This window comes from Phoxinus phoxinus (assembly GCF_949152265.1).
Source record: "Phoxinus phoxinus genome assembly, chromosome: 2".
NCBI lineage: Eukaryota > Metazoa > Chordata > Actinopteri > Cypriniformes > Leuciscidae > Phoxinus > Phoxinus phoxinus.
The window spans coordinates 10595500-10614082 of record NC_136877.1 but is presented as its reverse complement, the minus strand read 5'-3'; the positions used below and the strand labels follow the sequence as shown (position 1 = coordinate 10614082).

Below are 18583 nucleotides of genomic sequence, written 5' to 3'. Positions count from 1 at the left end.
CAGTCAGCGTCACTATACACTCTCAGACATAGCCTCTCTGTGTCATTTCTCCTGAAGCATAATTGCTGTTCTGCTGTGACTTTAAGGTACCTGAACACGTTTTACTGTGTTCCAGTGCTGTTCTGTTGGTTCAGCAAAATACTGAGATAGTTTACTGACGACAAAACTTAAATCTGGTCTCGTGTGGACAAGTAGATTAAACTTACGACAGAACAGTTTGGTTGTTTTGCTCGAACTTTTGCCATTGCATTAGAACTGGTTACACCGTTGTCGCTTCCGAAAACCAAATGGTGGTGCCGTGGGTGGAAACGTGTAGATTAAGGGGCGGTAATATAATAATAATATCCCCTTACTATGTCAGAAGGGGAGTGAAATCTGATCAGCTTATTTTTTGACATGCTTGCAGAGAAAGGCTTACCGAAACTGTAAGCCGCGCTATATTCGTCCAATGAGGGTTTCCAATAATACGGGGAAGGTTTCTTGCGTATAGGATATAGGATATAGAAAGCGCCCCGATTCTTCTGCCGCATTCCATTAAATTCCATTAAATTCCATTAAAAAACCTCTTTCACATGGTTAACAATGGGAATTTACATTCAAAGTTGACACCTTTTGGGGCTAGCTGACCATTTGCCTAGAGACAACCTTCCTTTGTGTGCCAGTTTCTCTAAACTTCTCAAAACCTGATTTCCTTTTGTTTAACTTATTTGGAAATGAGACATTTGTATCACTCACTCTGAGACATTTTAAATGATACTAAACACACAACTCAATGATAATCATTCACATTAAACCATATCCATTTGTATGTGAGTTGTAGGTGTCCCTGAGAGAGAGAATGAAATGTAGATAAGGTGAGACTTTCGTCTCAGGGGAAGAGGGGGGTAGTCAAATGTTAATTTCCAGCAAGGTCCTTTGTCTCATAGACCAGTCTATCTCTCCAACCAGTTTTTCCAGTCTCACAAAACAAAGTTACTGGGTTGTCACTTTTCATGTTTTCTGGGTTGGTAGATGCACCAGGGACCCTATTATAGCACTTAATTATAGCGTCCTTCGGATGAGACGTTAAACCGAGGTCCTGACTCTCTGTGGTCATTAAAAATCCCAAAATATGCCCAAATACTGGCCAAAATATGCCCAGTGTCCTCTGTCTTTCATGGCCTCCTAATCATCCCATATACTGATTGGCTTCATCACTGTCTCCTCTCCACCAGTAAGTTGGTGTGTGGTGGGCGTTCTGGCGCAATATGGCTGCCGTCATATCATCCAGGTGGATGCTGCACATTGGTGGTGGTTGAGAAGATGGTAACACTTTACAATAAGGCTCATTAGTTTATGTATTAACTAACATGAACTAACCATGAGCAATACATTTGTTACTGTATTTGTTAATCTTTGTTAACGTTAGTTAAAAGAAATACAGCTGATCATTGTTAGTTCATGTTAGTTCACAGTGCATGAACTAACGTTAAAGGAGAACTCTTGTCAATTTTAACATTGAGCTCAATTTTTTGTAAATTTGGAGTGCTGTCAATACAGAGAACAACGACAAAAATCGGTGTTGCCTACACTGTGTTATCCTCTTTTTAAAATTAGCACCCTATTGACTTGAATGGGGCGAGTTTTAAACCTGCTTTTAGCCTCTTAACATCTTTGATGTGTCATTACACGTGCCCAGCCATGTTAGATGATTCCTTCAGAGTGAACACGGTGAATCTGACTGCATTAGATGTGAAAGATATTAATAAAAATGATGTTAATTCAACAAGCGCACATACCTGTATTTACTTCCTGTTTTCGTTCGAAGTCCACAGTGGTCGATTGTCGAGTTCACGCGCGTGATCATAGGTAACTAAGCAACAGTGGAGACTCAGACTGTCAGCTGTCAGCCGAAGACGGTGCTGTGTGGTGTTTTGAGAATATCAGCTCTGATGGATATTTGTAAAAAAAATCATCTTAGTTACCTATGATTACCTATGATTGACAGCACTCCAAATTTACTAAAAATTGAGCTCAATGTTAAAATTGACCGGAGTTCTCCATTAACAAGATTTTAGTAAAGTATTAGTAAATGTTGAAATGAACATTAACAAAGATTAATAAATGCTGTATACGTGCAATTCATTATTAGTCCATGTTAACTAATGTAGTTACAGTGCTATGCATAAGTTTAGACACCCATGCTAAAGTTGACTAAAAAGAGGAATAAAAAAATCATCTTTTGGAAATTGAACTTAATGCCTTAATTTAAAAAAATAGGAAAAATCCAACCTTTAAGGACACCAATTTTCTTTGTGAATGAATAATGTATCGTAAATAAATAAATGTTCTTCCTTAAAATACAGGGTGCATAAGTTTGGACACCCCTATGTTAAATTCCCATAGAGGCAGGCAGATTTTTATTTTTAAAGGCCAGTTACTATATGGATCCAGGATACTCTGCATCCTGATAAAGTTCCCTTGGCCTTTGGAATTAAAATATCCCCACATCATCACATAGCCTTCACCATACCTGGAGATTGGCATGGTTTTATTTCAGTTAGCCTAACAGCTGGTTTGATTTGCATTGAGAGATGATCTTATGGAAAGTACTCCATGCCAATCTCCAGGTATGGTGAAGGGTATGTGATGATGTGGGGCTATTTTAATTCCAAAGGCCAAGGGAACTTTATCACAATGCAGAGTATCCTGGATCCATATAGTAACTGGCCTTTAAAAATAAAAATCTGCCTGCCTCTATGGGAATTTAACATAGGGGTGTCCAAACTTATGCACCCTGTATTTTAAGGAAGAACATTTATTTATTTACGATACATTATTCATTCACAAAGAAAATTGGTGTCCTTAAAGGTTGGATTTTTCCTATTTTTTTAAATTAAGGCATTAAGTTCAATTTCCAAAAGATGATTTTTTATTCCTCTTTTTAGTCAACTTTAGCATGGGTGTCTAAACTTATGCATAGCACTGTAACTAACAAACCTTATTGTAAAGTGTATATTAAACATGGAAAAAGTCAGATTTATTATGTCCCCTTTAATATTCTACATAGAACCTTTTCTTCTGAGGGTGTAGATAAAAGGAGCTGTGTTAGTGTAAACAGTTGTCAAGAATGGTAAGAGACAGTAATTGCAAGGGTTCATTGTGTGTCGTTTACCTTTTTTCTTATTCCTGACTTTATCTGCAATAACTTTTGAGCCTACAAGAACAGCACCTTTTGCCATTATAGCAGCAGTAACTGCGAGTCCACCGGTGAACACTGCAGCTCCTGCAACAGCGGCGGCTCCTGCTCCTACAGCGGCTCCTATCTAAGCCTATATACCAACACCTTCTTCATGATCCGCTTACGGCGCCTTCTCTTAACTCTTTTTTCCTCTTCTGACGTCTTCCGCTGGTCTTCCTCCTAATTCTGCTCTCAGCTTCTTCTCTACTTTTCATGTCTCTTTATGCCTGCTTTCTGAAGGTGGTGGAAGTGTCAATCAGCAGACAAACAGCAGTGAGATTTGTGAATAGGGAAAAATCTTTAATGAGTCTAATTTAGAAAAGCAGAGTGTGTTCATGTTGAAAATACTGATGTCCTATAGACCCTTTTGCATCTAACTATTTGAGAACACATTAGAAAAAACATACATATTGGACATATTGAGCAAAAATAATGAGATTTAACAATTAAACAAGAGGACAATTACATTTAATCATTTTTATTTATTTTTCAACATACCCACGGTGACAGATTCTTCATGATCTGATTCTAAACAAGTAACGATTCAAATTAGAATGGCATCACAATACATAGTATGTTCATTAACATTAAATGTAATCATCATCACGTACGACGTCTGAATGTTCAGATTTCTCTCACCTGCAGAATCTGAGGTACAGTATGAGTACTGAAATCTTCATCAGATGAAAATGACAGTCCGGCCAGTTCCTCTGTAATGTCTGAAAGGAGAGACCTTTGCTATTAAATACACGGCTGTTCTTCTCTTCACCATTGGCTGCCAGTGAGGTTCTGTATCAGTTATAAAATACTGCTAAACAAACTCTAAATGGTTTATTGTCTGAAGGACTTTTCTCCCTGTCAAAGTTGCTTACTATAGGGTTTGAGTCATGAAGCATGTGTCATGAAGAATCAAATTTTCATATGTATAAGACCTCATTATTCTTTGAAAACATATTTCCTGTTAGTCTGTTTCCCAGAGACTCCTTACAGCACAAGCCTCAGGTCATGTAAATCTTGTGGTCCATGTTTAGTGAAGCCATTCATTGAGCTCTTGTTGATTTCCTAAAAGTTGCTTTAATAAGTCAAACACACCCCAGTTATTCTCCTTTTAATACTCAAAAAGTGACTGCATCAGCACTGAATTATGTATTGATGGATGTTTTATTGCTAAATAAATCGTTTCTGTATGTGATTCCATGTGATATTGTGAGCTAGCAGGAACTGCAAGTGCTCTGAGTTCATTTAAAGTTTGCAATTTCACTGTTTTTACTCATTATGAAGTTTCAGCTATATAAAGTATTTAACTGCAGTGTAAAGTTTAATTGTGTATTAAGAAATATCATTGTTTTAGTGGACTCGATTAAACTAGTACTCATAACTATTGTTTTTTATAAACTTAATTGAATTGAGGTAATCAGTTCCCTCAAATGAAATGAGTTAGCTTAACTTGTTGGGTTTTGCAGTGCCTCCCTGAACGTCTTTGGCTCTTTCATTTTTTCAGCGTTTTCTGTATAATCAAGCTTTGTTTCACATGGAGTTTTCCTAGATTTACAGTTCTGCATGTCGAAACGATCTAGTATTCTTCTCACATATCTTTCCTGTGACATTTTGACTAGACCCTCTGCCTGTTCAAAATCTATGCCTACATTTTAAACCTTTCTGTGAGTATTCCTTTTACACTTTCCTGAACACTTTCACTGTCAGCAGCTATGATTAAATCATCAACCCATACAATCAGGATTACTTTCCCATCGGATTTTTCTTTTGTGTACACAATTGTCAGCTGGGTTCTGTAAAACCGTTCTCAGTCAAACATACATGTAACACAGCATTCCAGTTTCTGCCAGATTGCTTATGGCCATAGAGAGAATTCTTTAGCTTCCATACATACCATCTTTTTCTGATTTTTGCTCATAACCCTCCGGTTGTTCCATATAGATTTCGTGATCTATTGGTGCATGCAAGTAAGCAGTCTCAACGTCCATCTGGGGCAAGATCAGGTTTTCTTGTGCTGCTTTCTGCATAACCACTCTCACACTTGTCATATCAGCTGTGGGTGAGAATGTTTCATCATAGTCAGTCCCTTCTTTCTGACTGTAACCTTTTACCACGAATCTTGCCTTGTATTTTTCAGATCCGTCAACGTCTCTTTTAAGTGGGTAAACCCATCATCCTCCAACTGGTTGTTTTCCTGGTGGTAATTTAGTGAGTGTGAAGGTCTTGTTCTCCTCCAATGATCGCATTTCTTTGTCCATAGCATCCTTCCATTGCCTGGATTTTGTTGATGTTATGGCATCCTGGTATGTTTGAGGTACTTACCGGTACTGCTCTGTAGCACAAATCTATGCATGTTTGCAGTTTGTCTTCTGCATCCTCAATTTCAAAATCCCGTAGATAAGCTGGCTTCTTCCTGGTTCTTGGGGGGTTCTTTCTGATCATGGTTTCTGTAGCTCTACCTGACTGATTGGGATAAGCCAGGCAAAATCTCTGAAACACCACTTTGAAAACCATGATCTGGTTCATCCTCCACATTTTCATCAGCATTGACTTCACTCCTGAATATCTTTGGACTCATGTTTTCATATCATGTGTGTGTCTCAGATGTTTGTGTTTCTATTTCACTGGTTGTCTTTGTTGTGAACTTCACCAATCTATGTTTTTGGACTTATTCGGTGTTAGGATAGTTAGAGTAGTTCTACAACTCATCTGGTAACTCACTCTCTATCAGTAAGCATCTGCTCATATCAAAGAGTGTTCTCCATCCTCTCTCCGCTGATGTGGTGAATAAGGCGCAGATGTTTCATGTCTAATCTTATTCCTTGTCAACAGCGCTTGGAAATCTCGACTCATGAATTCAGTGCCGTTATCTAAACGAATGCACTTGATTTCTCCATCTCATTGCACTTGAAGGTGCAATGTCAGCTAAAAACTTTTCTGTAGCTTGTATTGTGTCACCTTTAGTTTTCAAGAAATACAAGTACATAGTAACTGAATAGTCATCTGTAAACGACTGTGCATATCTGTGTCCTTCTTTGCTCTGTTGGCATGGGATTGGCCAGATCCGTGTGAATTAGTTCTAGGTTTCTTTGCCTTTCTGTCTGTCTCCCGGTTTCTGGTCTGCGTTAATTTTCCTTTTGTACACACTTCACATAGCTGTTCCTGTCTCACTTTGTTTCCTCTTATCTCCATGCCTCTTACTACACATTGTAGCTTCTGTACATCTTCATGGTTACAATGTCCCAAAATTTCATGCCAGGTTTGTAAATCATGACACACTTTGCACTGGCCAACGCCCTCTTCTAGTGTTGGCAAATAGTACAATTTTCCACTTTCATGGATATCAAACCTGCTTCCATTTTGGTAATCAAGTGGCTGTCTCCTCTTTGTCGCTCTTCCATTTGTTGCTCTTGCTACCGAGAAAATGTCATGTGGGTACGAAGGCCTGTATAGCACGTCCCATAGCTGTGCAGTCTGCTGTTTTCCAGCATCATCTAGGACTATATACCAACACCTTCTTCATGATCCGCTTACGGCGCCTTCTCTTAACTCTTTTTTCCTCTTCTGACGTCTTCCGCTGGTCTTCCTCCTAATTCTGCTCTCAGCTTCTTCTCTACTTTTCATGTCTCTTTATGCCTGCTTTCTGAAGGTGGTGGAAGTGTCAATCAGCAGACAAACAGCAGTGAGATTTGTGAATAGGGAAAAATCTTTAATGAGTCTAATTTAGAAAAGCAGAGTGTGTTCATGTTGAAAATACTGATGTCCTATAGACCCTTTTGCATCTAACTATTTGAGAACACATTAGAAAAAACATACATATTGGACATATTGAGCAAAAATAATGAGATTTAACAATTAAACAAGAGGACAATTACATTTAATCATTTTTATTTATTTTTCAACATACCCACGGTGACAGATTCTTCATGATCTGATTCTAAACAAGTAACGATTCAAATTAGAATGGCATCACAATACATAGTATGTTCATTAACATTAAATGTAATCATCATCACGTACGACGTCTGAATGTTCAGATTTCTCTCACCTGCAGAATCTGAGGTACAGTATGAGTACTGAAATCTTCATCAGATGAAAATGACAGTCCGGCCAGTTCCTCTGTAATGTCTGAAAGGAGAGACCTTTGCTATTAAATACACGGCTGTTCTTCTCTTCACCATTGGCTGCCAGTGAGGTTCTGTATCAGTTATAAAATACTGCTAAACAAACTCTAAATGGTTTATTGTCTGAAGGACTTTTCTCCCTGTCAAAGTTGCTTACTATAGGGTTTGAGTCATGAAGCATGTGTCATGAAGAATCAAATTTTCATATGTATAAGACCTCATTATTCTTTGAAAACATATTTCCTGTTAGTCTGTTTCCCAGAGACTCCTTACAGCACAAGCCTCAGGTCATGTAAATCTTGTGGTCCATGTTTAGTGAAGCCATTCATTGAGCTCTTGTTGATTTCCTAAAAGTTGCTTTAATAAGTCAAACACACCCCAGTTATTCTCCTTTTAATACTCAAAAAGTGACTGCATCAGCACTGAATTATGTATTGATGGATGTTTTATTGCTAAATAAATCGTTTCTGTATGTGATTCCATGTGATATTGTGAGCTAGCAGGAACTGCAAGTGCTCTGAGTTCATTTAAAGTTTGCAATTTCACTGTTTTTACTCATTATGAAGTTTCAGCTATATAAAGTATTTAACTGCAGTGTAAAGTTTAATTGTGTATTAAGAAATATCATTGTTTTAGTGGACTCGATTAAACTAGTACTCATAACTATTGTTTTTTATAAACTTAATTGAATTGAGGTAATCAGTTCCCTCAAATGAAATGAGTTAGCTTAACTTGTTGGGTTTTGCAGTGCCTCCCTGAACGTCTTTGGCTCTTTCATTTTTTCAGCGTTTTCTGTATAATCAAGCTTTGTTTCACATGGAGTTTTCCTAGATTTACAGTTCTGCATGTCGAAACGATCTAGTATTCTTCTCACATATCTTTCCTGTGACATTTTGACTAGACCCTCTGCCTGTTCAAAATCTATGCCTACATTTTAAACCTTTCTGTAAGTATTCCTTTTACACTTTCCTGAACACTTTCACTGTCAGCAGCTATGATTAAATCATCAACCCATACAATCAGGATTACTTTCCCATCGGATTTTTCTTTTGTGTACACAATTGTCAGCTGGGTTCTGTAAAACCGTTCTCAGTCAAACATACATGTAACACAGCATTCCAGTTTCTGCCAGATTGCTTATGGCCATAGAGAGAATTCTTTAGCTTCCATACATACCATCTTTTTCTGATTTTTGCTCATAACCCTCCGGTTGTTCCATATAGATTTCGTGATCTATTGGTGCATGCAAGTAAGCAGTCTCAACGTCCATCTGGGGCAAGATCAGGTTTTCTTGTGCTGCTTTCTGCATAACCACTCTCACACTTGTCATATCAGCTGTGGGTGAGAATGTTTCATCATAGTCAGTCCCTTCTTTCTGACTGTAACCTTTTACCACGAATCTTGCCTTGTATTTTTCAGATCCGTCAACGTCTCTTTTAAGTGGGTAAACCCATCATCCTCCAACTGGTTGTTTTCCTGGTGGTAATTTAGTGAGTGTGAAGGTCTTGTTCTCCTCCAATGATCGCATTTCTTTGTCCATAGCATCCTTCCATTGCCTGGATTTTGTTGATGTTATGGCATCCTGGTATGTTTGAGGTACTTACCGGTACTGCTCTGTAGCACAAATCTATGCATGTTTGCAGTTTGTCTTCTGCATCCTCAATTTCAAAATCCCGTAGATAAGCTGGCTTCTTCCTGGTTCTTGGGGGGTTCTTTCTGATCATGGTTTCTGTAGCTCTACCTGACTGATTGGGATAAGCCAGGCAAAATCTCTGAAACACCACTTTGAAAACCATGATCTGGTTCATCCTCCACATTTTCATCAGCATTGACTTCACTCCTGAATATCTTTGGACTCATGTTTTCATATCATGTGTGTGTCTCAGATGTTTGTGTTTCTATTTCACTGGTTGTCTTTGTTGTGAACTTCACCAATCTATGTTTTTGGACTTATTCGGTGTTAGGATAGTTAGAGTAGTTCTACAACTCATCTGGTAACTCACTCTCTATCAGTAAGCATCTGCTCATATCAAAGAGTGTTCTCCATCCTCTCTCCGCTGATGTGGTGAATAAGGCGCAGATGTTTCATGTCTAATCTTATTCCTTGTCAACAGCGCTTGGAAATCTCGACTCATGAATTCAGTGCCGTTATCTAAACGAATGCACTTGATTTCTCCATCTCATTGCACTTGAAGGTGCAATGTCAGCTAAAAACTTTTCTGTAGCTTGTATTGTGTCACCTTTAGTTTTCAAGAAATACAAGTACATAGTAACTGAATAGTCATCTGTAAACGACTGTGCATATCTGTGTCCTTCTTTGCTCTGTTGGCATGGGATTGGCCAGATCCGTGTGAATTAGTTCTAGGTTTCTTTGCCTTTCTGTCTGTCTCCCGGTTTCTGGTCTGCGTTAATTTTCCTTTTGTACACACTTCACATAGCTGTTCCTGTCTCACTTTGTTTCCTCTTATCTCCATGCCTCTTACTACACATTGTAGCTTCTGTACATCTTCATGGTTACAATGTCCCAAAATTTCATGCCAGGTTTGTAAATCATGACACACTTTGCACTGGCCAACGCCCTCTTCTAGTGTTGGCAAATAGTACAATTTTCCACTTTCATGGATATCAAACCTGCTTCCATTTTGGTAATCAAGTGGCTGTCTCCTCTTTGTCGCTCTTCCATTTGTTGCTCTTGCTACCGAGAAAATGTCATGTGGGTACGAAGGCCTGTATAGCACGTCCCATAGCTGTGCAGTCTGCTGTTTTCCAGCATCATCTAGGACAAGGGTTTTCAAAGTCTAAGACAGTGGGCCTTCCTTTTGACACAACTTACCCAATGGCGCATTAATTTATAAAACAAAACAAAATAAAACACAAATAGCAATGTCAGACTCTTAACTCCTCACTTTTATCATTGTTTGTGTTAACATAAAAAGTGCTGAAAAGTGCAGTTAGGCCTCATTTACACTGTCTATCAGTGAAATGTGACTGTCACGGAACGGTAAAAAGTGAAGCGAGGATTCAAGTGCAAAAAAGGAATGTTTATTAAGTAAATAAAAAGCAAAACTACAAACAAAACCTCCCCGTGGGGGGGAAAACGAGACAGGCATTAAACAGGAAAGAAACACCAGGGAACATAGACAAACGAACCAGCAACAGGACTACAAACACAGGGAGGCTAAATAGGGGAACAAACAAAGGAGGGTAACGAGCAGGACAGGTGGGACAAATAAACCAATAATCAGATAACAAGGGGGAGGGACCAGACAATGACAAGAGCACATGGCCCCAAAATAACAAAACACCCATGTGCATAACAAGACAGGACAGACATGTGACAGTGACCCAATTCCGATTTCACACAGATCACACAGTGTTCTATGACCGTGTAAACATGAAAAAACGCATGCATTCTGATATTTCGAGATCGGTTTCAGGCCTCATTCATATGTGGAAATAAATCAGATATAAATCAGATATGTGCCAATGTGACTGGCAAAAACAGGCAGATCGGATTCTCTGAGGCGGTTAAATGACGAGAGAAACCCCGACGCGCATCTGCAAAGGGATAGATGGCCCGACGAAACATCGTAGGAGAGGAATGTGGACAAACGTTGACACATATCATATCAACATATCAAAGGTTGGCTTGCTCATCCTAAAATTTCAGACTCACTGCTCCTCGTTGAAACCAATATTTAAGCATATGCTGCCGCCAGTCCTGACAACACAATAACTGAAGCATATGCAGGCTGCAATGATGGCACTTTTCGTCCTCCTCCACCTCAAAATCATGGTGATATTTGGCGAACTTTGCATATCACAGAGCTAGCATCAAGCATATTTCGCATTTGTCCATCTGTGCAAGAGAATTTAACCCTTTAAGCATGCGCGATGTTTCAGATGGCAAGTGTAACATGAATCGGATAAAATTGAAAGAACGTGTTCGGACGGTCAAGAAATCAGATAAAGGTAACAAATCAGAATTGGGCATCAAGTCAACGAGGACTTATTTTAAGAATAATAACAAATGTAACTTTTTACATTTATTAATTTAAACTAATGAATTATTAGGCTATACTTTTTACCACTCTCTGCATGGTATGCTCTGGCACCCCCCTGGGGAGGTGCGCCCCACACTTTGAAAACCCCTGATCTAGGAGATAAATCACTGCCGTTCCTCTTTGTTGCGCCATTCCGCTGCACTTCGTTCCGTCGGCTAATTACACTAATGAGTCTCTGGTTGAAATGAGCTATCAAAACTTCTGAACTTTCTGATGTTGCTCACAATATGAGATGTCGTTCCAGCATCTACCATGATGCCTTTCATCTTTCATTTGTTTGGCGGTTTTTCATATTCTGAGTGCTCAGCTTTGAAGAGATGGTCTTGGTCATTATCGTGTTCATCTGTAACCTTTCTGACAGCATCTTGGTCGCCCTTTTTCTTGCACAGGAACGCCGCTATTTGTACTATTACTATTTGTACAATAATTGCACCACTCTCTCGTAACATTTTATCACTTTGTATCCCTTTATTCCACATTTGTAACATGTCACATTTGTCTTCATCTTTTCTTTCTTTAGTGTGGTACCTGACAGGACCTCTTGTCATGTCTGTTACTCACATTATCCGTGGATTCTGTTCCTTTCATTTTCTCAGCCTCTTCGTAAATCTACAGTCTTCTCTTAAAATCTGTGAACGTAACGTCGTCCTCATTCTGTGTTATGTGGATGGCTAGCGGCTTGAAAAAATCTGGTAATCCGCGGAGAATCATTGCTATGTTTAATCCATCACTCATGGCTTCTCCTGCATCTCTCAGTGCTGTGATGATGTTCTCTGCTCTTATTAAGTAGACTGTAACACTCTCGTTGTCTACCATGCGTAGCTGAGTTAACGATGTGTACATATTTATTTTCCGTGGCTTGCTTTTCCCTGAATAATGCTCTTTCAGTATTTTTAGGGCTTTCCTGCCATTGTCAGCAACTCCATGTCTTATCAGCGATAGGCTTTTATCATCTACCAGTCTTACAAGTTCAGCATAACAATCAGCATTCTTCCGTCCTTCTTCGGCTAGCTGTTCTTCGTTAGCACCAGTTGGCTCATACAAAATAGTCTCTTTTCACTTTAGAGTGTGTAAATAGCTTAAGAATCTTGTTTCCCAAAGATCATATTTATCTTTGGATCCATCAAACAAATATTGTGCTGTCATGACTCCTACAGCTCTGTTCACCATTTCGTAGGATAGCTGACTTTTCTTCTTATATGTCTCGTCAGTTTAAGCTTTATCGTTAGCTTCATAGAACGCGTAATACGCCGCGTCTGACTTACTCACGCTCGTTTGTTTCCGTGACTGCATAACCTGTTGAGCATCCGAGTGCTCCATTCACCTTCACTCGCATGTAGGAAAAACAAACGAAACGTTGCTGGGTGCTGTTTATCCTTTTAGTAGCATTTTATTTAGCAACCTTCACTTGAAAATAACATCAGTTCACTTTTGTCTCAACTTAGAAAAAAATGTGACGTAAATGTAGCGTCATACGTACAAACAGTATACCTCCAAATAAAACTATGGGTAGTCAATACCGTAATACAATGTATAAGGGTGCAATACGTTTAACATATTTATTATCATGTTAATTACTGTGGCTTTAGCCCCAACAGCAAGGGCGCCTTTTACCCAAAATACCATACTTTTACATATTCTTCCGTTATTTAAAAACTGTTGGATTAAATACCTTGATCAAAACCTTGAAAATAATTAAGAGGACCTTTTTCTCTATTCAATAATTTTAGCGATTCTCATTTGCTACTTAAATCTGCACCTTTAAAAAAAACCATAAAATATTAGATCAAAGTAGCACAGAATCAACTTTGCGCTGCTGCCTGTGATCGCATCAAGGAACAGCCAAAAATCCAAGCCTTTTATGCAACTTTTAGCGCGGTTGTACCCTACTAAGGTACTGTACATTCGTTGTCACACAAGGAAATACTATAATCGCCTAATATACAATGTGTACTTCAGGGGTGTCCAAACCTGTTGATCGAGGGCCATTTTCCATAAAGAGTTTAGCTTCAGCCCTTAATTAAACACACCTGAACCAGCTAATCAGGATATTCCGGATCTCTAGAAACTGCCATGTGTTGGAGCTAAAGTGGCACGAAAAAAACTGCCATGCAAGGAGTCTTCAAATTGAGATAGCCTTGATGACGTGGCTGCCGATAAATGCAAGCTCACTAGGATACAGCCTTCCGTTTGAGAAGCACCCTATGTGTGTCGAAATAAAGTCAGATCATTGATTTAAAATGGAAATTATACTGAACGAACTACTTTCTTTCAACACACACTTTCTAGCTAATCAGAGTATTCAGACAGACCTGGTGTAATGTTAGATGAAATTAAATATCTTGTTTTTTAAAGTCACTATGAAGTAAAAATGAACAGTTCTTTATTTTTTTAAAATTGAATACTGCTATATATGTATGGAGGACCAGGAGTGCCACTTAAAAATAAAATGAAGAATCAATATATCAATTTAATAATTCAAACATAAAAATGTATATAAATAAATCACTTTTAAATGGACAAATTAATAGACATTTTTAAAGTTGTTTATTTAATTCGTGTTTTTAAATGTATTGCAATAAAACCATAAAACCATAAATAAATAAAAACATTTTAAATGTATAAATAAATAGACACATTTAAAATTGTTTACTTAATTCATGTTTTTAAACGTAGATTAATAAAACAATAAAAAGTACTTTAATAAATAATTTTAAAGGCACATGTTAAATCGCTTTTTTTTAAAGCATTTGGCAAACCATTTCTCTATCTATTTGCCAAATGCTTTTCTTTATCCATTTGTCCATCGAGTTATAAAATGCCATTGGACAGTACACACGTGGGAGCAACCAATCACCTTTCGCCTGTCTCCCTCTTGTAGATGTAACACGCACTGTCATTGGACAGTTAGAGAGACCAATACTTTGTCCCGCTTAATATGCTTCTGTGGCGCCATTTTAACGTCTTGAACGTAATTATTGTGTATAAAACATGCAAGTAGGACCATGGCAGATATCGCAAATATTCTAAGAAAACTCACCAATGATGTGGATGGTTCAACTTCTCATTCCAATGTCCCAATCCGAACAGCAACTCCATCTGGAGCTCAAGGACATAACGTTAACGCAGTGGACGGTAAGAAAAGTTGCTTTTCTTAAATTTTGTTGTTCGTCTCTATGCGAATGTGTTTGTTCACATATGATTTATGCCAATATTATGACATATCATTTGAGATGTTATAAATAATATGACCTATTAAAACGAGGCATTTGTCGCGTAGCCTACGTATGGTGTATTGTTTTAGTCAGACACCCGCTCCATCCTGGCCTAGTCTCTCACAGGCGCGCACAAAACCAATGTTGCTAACGAATCAACTTTGTCCTAAATTTGGCCTAATAGCCTTAGCTTACATCCAGTTAAAGTCTGCGTGAACCGGAAGTTGCAAACGACTTTTCTCAAGTGTTGTGACGCATTTCCGAGTGAAACGGAATATTGATGTAACGTCGGTGCGACTGAAGCAGAGATGAGGCAGGATCCAAATGCAGCACACGCTTTATTTAACAGACTAACTCAAAATACTACAAACAGGGCAACGGTACTCGGGAACAGGAACAACCAACGTCGATACGTTAACAGTTAAACATTTTTTTCCGTGTATTAACTTGCACGGATTAATCGTTCACCACAAGACTAGTAATATCCGCTAACAAAGTAAATAGGGTAAATTTTGATTTCATGCCGACTTTAAAAATATATCGCCAATACGCGACCACGAGGTCTTGCTCTCTCGGCACATGATCGTCTCTCTTTGGTGTCTTGGCCGAGAGAAGCCTGTTGGTGTCTTTGACTCTTGACCGTAACGTAATTTACCGCAGCTGATTTGTTCGTCGTTTGTTTCGATGCTGCGCTGTGCGTTAAAATATCCAAAATCACTGCATATTGCCGCTCTTTAACCAAGGTATGGTGATTTTTGTCAGATCATGTCGCAGTTATAAATCAGGATTTTAGCAGGTCAAACACATAAAGCAATGAGCATTAATGAAAATCAGTTTTGCACACTAGATTTGAAGTAGCTGTTACGTGTTTTGCCCAACATGACCTCAGTCGTCATCAAACTGACGCACAATCGTCTCTGCAGGTGATATTTGCTTGCACAGTTCCTGTATTGATACACTGATATAGGAGATAGGGAGTAGTTTCAAACACAGCTGTAGTCTCACAAATTCCTGTGGGATATCTATGTAGGTCTATTAAGGTCTATAACGTACAACAATTTCTGTCATATGTTTTTTCAACGTTATATTTCAAAATAAACAAAGCATGCACATTAAATAAAGCATTTTTAAAATGTCATTGTTATGTGTTAAGTTTACATTGACATTGTTTTCAAATTTACAGTTGAAGTAAATAGACTTTTCGCAAGCTATGGAGCAGAAGCCAGCAGGAGACCTTTAAGTTGTCGTAGTCGTTCTGCAAGACATCGCAGTAGCTTCACAAGAGTTTTCTGCTGCTTTAGTAGCATGACACAAAGTGTTGCACCAACTAAATTTGAAAGGGAGGAACTGGAAGCTGCACGACTAGGAGAGAAAAAAGTTACATTTCTTGGTGGGTATTGTGTACGTTTTTGTTTATAAACAAAAGTTTTGCTTCTAAAATGTTTTGCTTTATCTTTTCTTTTTTACAGGTGATGAAAATAATGCACAAGATTTCAAAGACTACATTCTAACTACATATCCAAAACTTGGTAACTGTGGGGGATTTGAGATTTTAAAAACATCAGGCATGACCCGATCTAGGAATCTGGTGGTGTTGTCTTTCCCAAATACAGGATACACAATTAAGACTCTAAAACAAAATATGGGACATGCTGTCATCTACATACGTCCTATGCAAAAAGACATAGAACTGTCCAGTTCTGTGAGTAAATTCAATTAATATGTGCTTATTACATTTTAGACAACTGAATTTGTTATCTAAAATTCTGAGATTGCTTTTGAATTTTTTAAGGTTGTCTGTAAATCTCCCATGCTTGGGCCAATGGAGAGATGTCTTACCTGTGAAAAAAAGTTCAATTTCAATGAACTTAAGGTTCACATTGAGAGCTGCAGGTATGGATAACATTGACTGGTCGATTTAATATTCAGTTTCTTATTAGGTAAACAAATTTTAATTTAATGTTTTTGAAGGCCAAGGACTGAATGTTCCAATCACCTTCTACCAACACTAGAGAACGAACACCTAAAGGCACATTCTTCAGACAGTGATTCATTCATCAACCAGTCACCCCCTGAGGAAAATACTAACCAACTGTTCATCAATTTAACAGAGGAAAAAACAGACATGGTAAACTTCAAGTTTGGATTGCTAAGAGCTTGTCTTACCATCAAACATTTGCTTCTGCCATAAATTCAGTTTGTAGGTTCACAATATTAGCATTTCAAAACACTTCTTATTTTTTTTCTAAAAACTTTTTGCTATTTTTTGTATATAATGTTATAATCAAACTGAAGAAGAGAGGTCTTGTGCATCATCCACATTTATGTGGTCCAGGTTTTATGGTAGATGCTTTTAGGAGTGTCTTTAATATTTTTTTATATTTTTGTCAGGAATCTTTAAGTGAATGGCGGAGGATGCGTGAGGAGCAGGATGAGGAATATAATCAGTCTTTGATAGCAGATCAAGCCAAAGTATGTAGGGTAAACTTTATAACAGACATCCCCTGATGACATTGCATTGTAATGCAGACAGAAAGATTACACAGTGTCTGAATTTGTTTCAGGAACTTCAGAAGATGAATAGTGAAGAATTTGAGAATAGACGCAGAAAGGTTAGTCTAAGTAAAGGAAATCAGGATGTTGGTGCCTTTTTAAGACATATTACATATTTATTTGTAATAACTTTATGTGTATTTACATAGTATATGCTTAGCAGATAACCGAAAGCAAATTACAAGCTGAATAATTCTACAAAAGCATCACCATAGAGAAAATAGTATTTGGATATTTATTAAAAGATAAATTAGGCATTGAGAGAAAGGGAGTAATTCAAAGTCCTGGTAATTGATTTTATTACGTGTTGTGACAAGGCACACCTAGACCTACAAGGCACACCTAGACCACAGAAATTGGGAGAGACTATACATTTATATAAATGTAGACAGGATGGTGAAGATCCTGTAGCGCCTCTGTAAATTAATATCTGTTCTTTCAAAGTTATGTGGGCAGTTGCCAGTTTGTTACTATAAAAAAGATTGTTGTATTTTGTTTTGTTATAACAGTTTGATTCAGAAACTTACCTACATTATTTTAGGCTATAGATGAGAGACGAGCGTGAATGGCGAGTTTACCTGAACTTGCTCATGGTGTGCCACTAAAAGTAAAATATCCGAGTGGCTTAATGAGGACCAGGACATTTATTTTAAGGGAATCAATTAAGGTAGGTAAGGTTTTATAGTTATTTTTGTGTTTTTTTGGCGTGCAAAGTCTAATCTGTTTAAATGTGAATTAATCAAAATGTATAGGCAGTGTTTGACTTTATTGGAGAGGTGGAGGATGCTACAGAATGGTTCCATATTCAGGAAGCCTTATCACCACCACTTAGAAATTACCTATGTGGAACCATTTTTAAAAGAAATATCAGAGGGCCAACCACACTTTTTGTCCAGTGGATTTCCTCCGAAGATGCAGAGGTAGATTTACAAAATGTTATACTTTTTTTCTTTTTTTTTGCTTGTCATTTGTCACTTGTCATTTACTGTTGTATGTAATTCATCAGTTTATGCAGACCATTCTTACACCTGATGACAATGACAACCATGATAAAGATGATTATAATTCTTCCGGGACTGTCAGCCTATTGGATCAACCTAGGACCTCTAATGAACATCTGACATCGTTCTCCCCTCGATCAGAGCAGGAAAAGACTGCCCAGAAGTGAGAATTAAAGTGTTATGGTTTCAGTTAACCCATAGTCACCTCTATACATGTATCCCATTTGATATACTATGTCATCATTTATCATTTGCATTCATAATAATATTATTTTCCAGGACCGACCTCCAAACAATACTGAGTCGCCTTTCAGCCAAGATAGATGATGATAGTCCCACTAGTAATCAGATCAATGTTGTAAGGGATTACAAAGGCAATACCCACAACACACTGAGAAGCACTGTTCAG

The 18583-nt window shown here is 38.0% G+C and overlaps 1 long non-coding RNA gene across 1 annotated transcript; it reads left to right on the top strand.

Annotated features, from left to right (window-relative positions):
* Positions 1-16722: 16722 nt before the first annotated feature.
* LOC306985292 lies at positions 16723-17730 on the top strand. The gene is made up of 4 exons (XR_013794783.1): positions 16723-16748; positions 17012-17092; positions 17185-17232; positions 17715-17730. It is a non-coding gene; the product is annotated as an uncharacterized lncRNA (long non-coding RNA).
* The last annotated feature ends 853 nt before the right edge of the window (positions 17731-18583 follow it).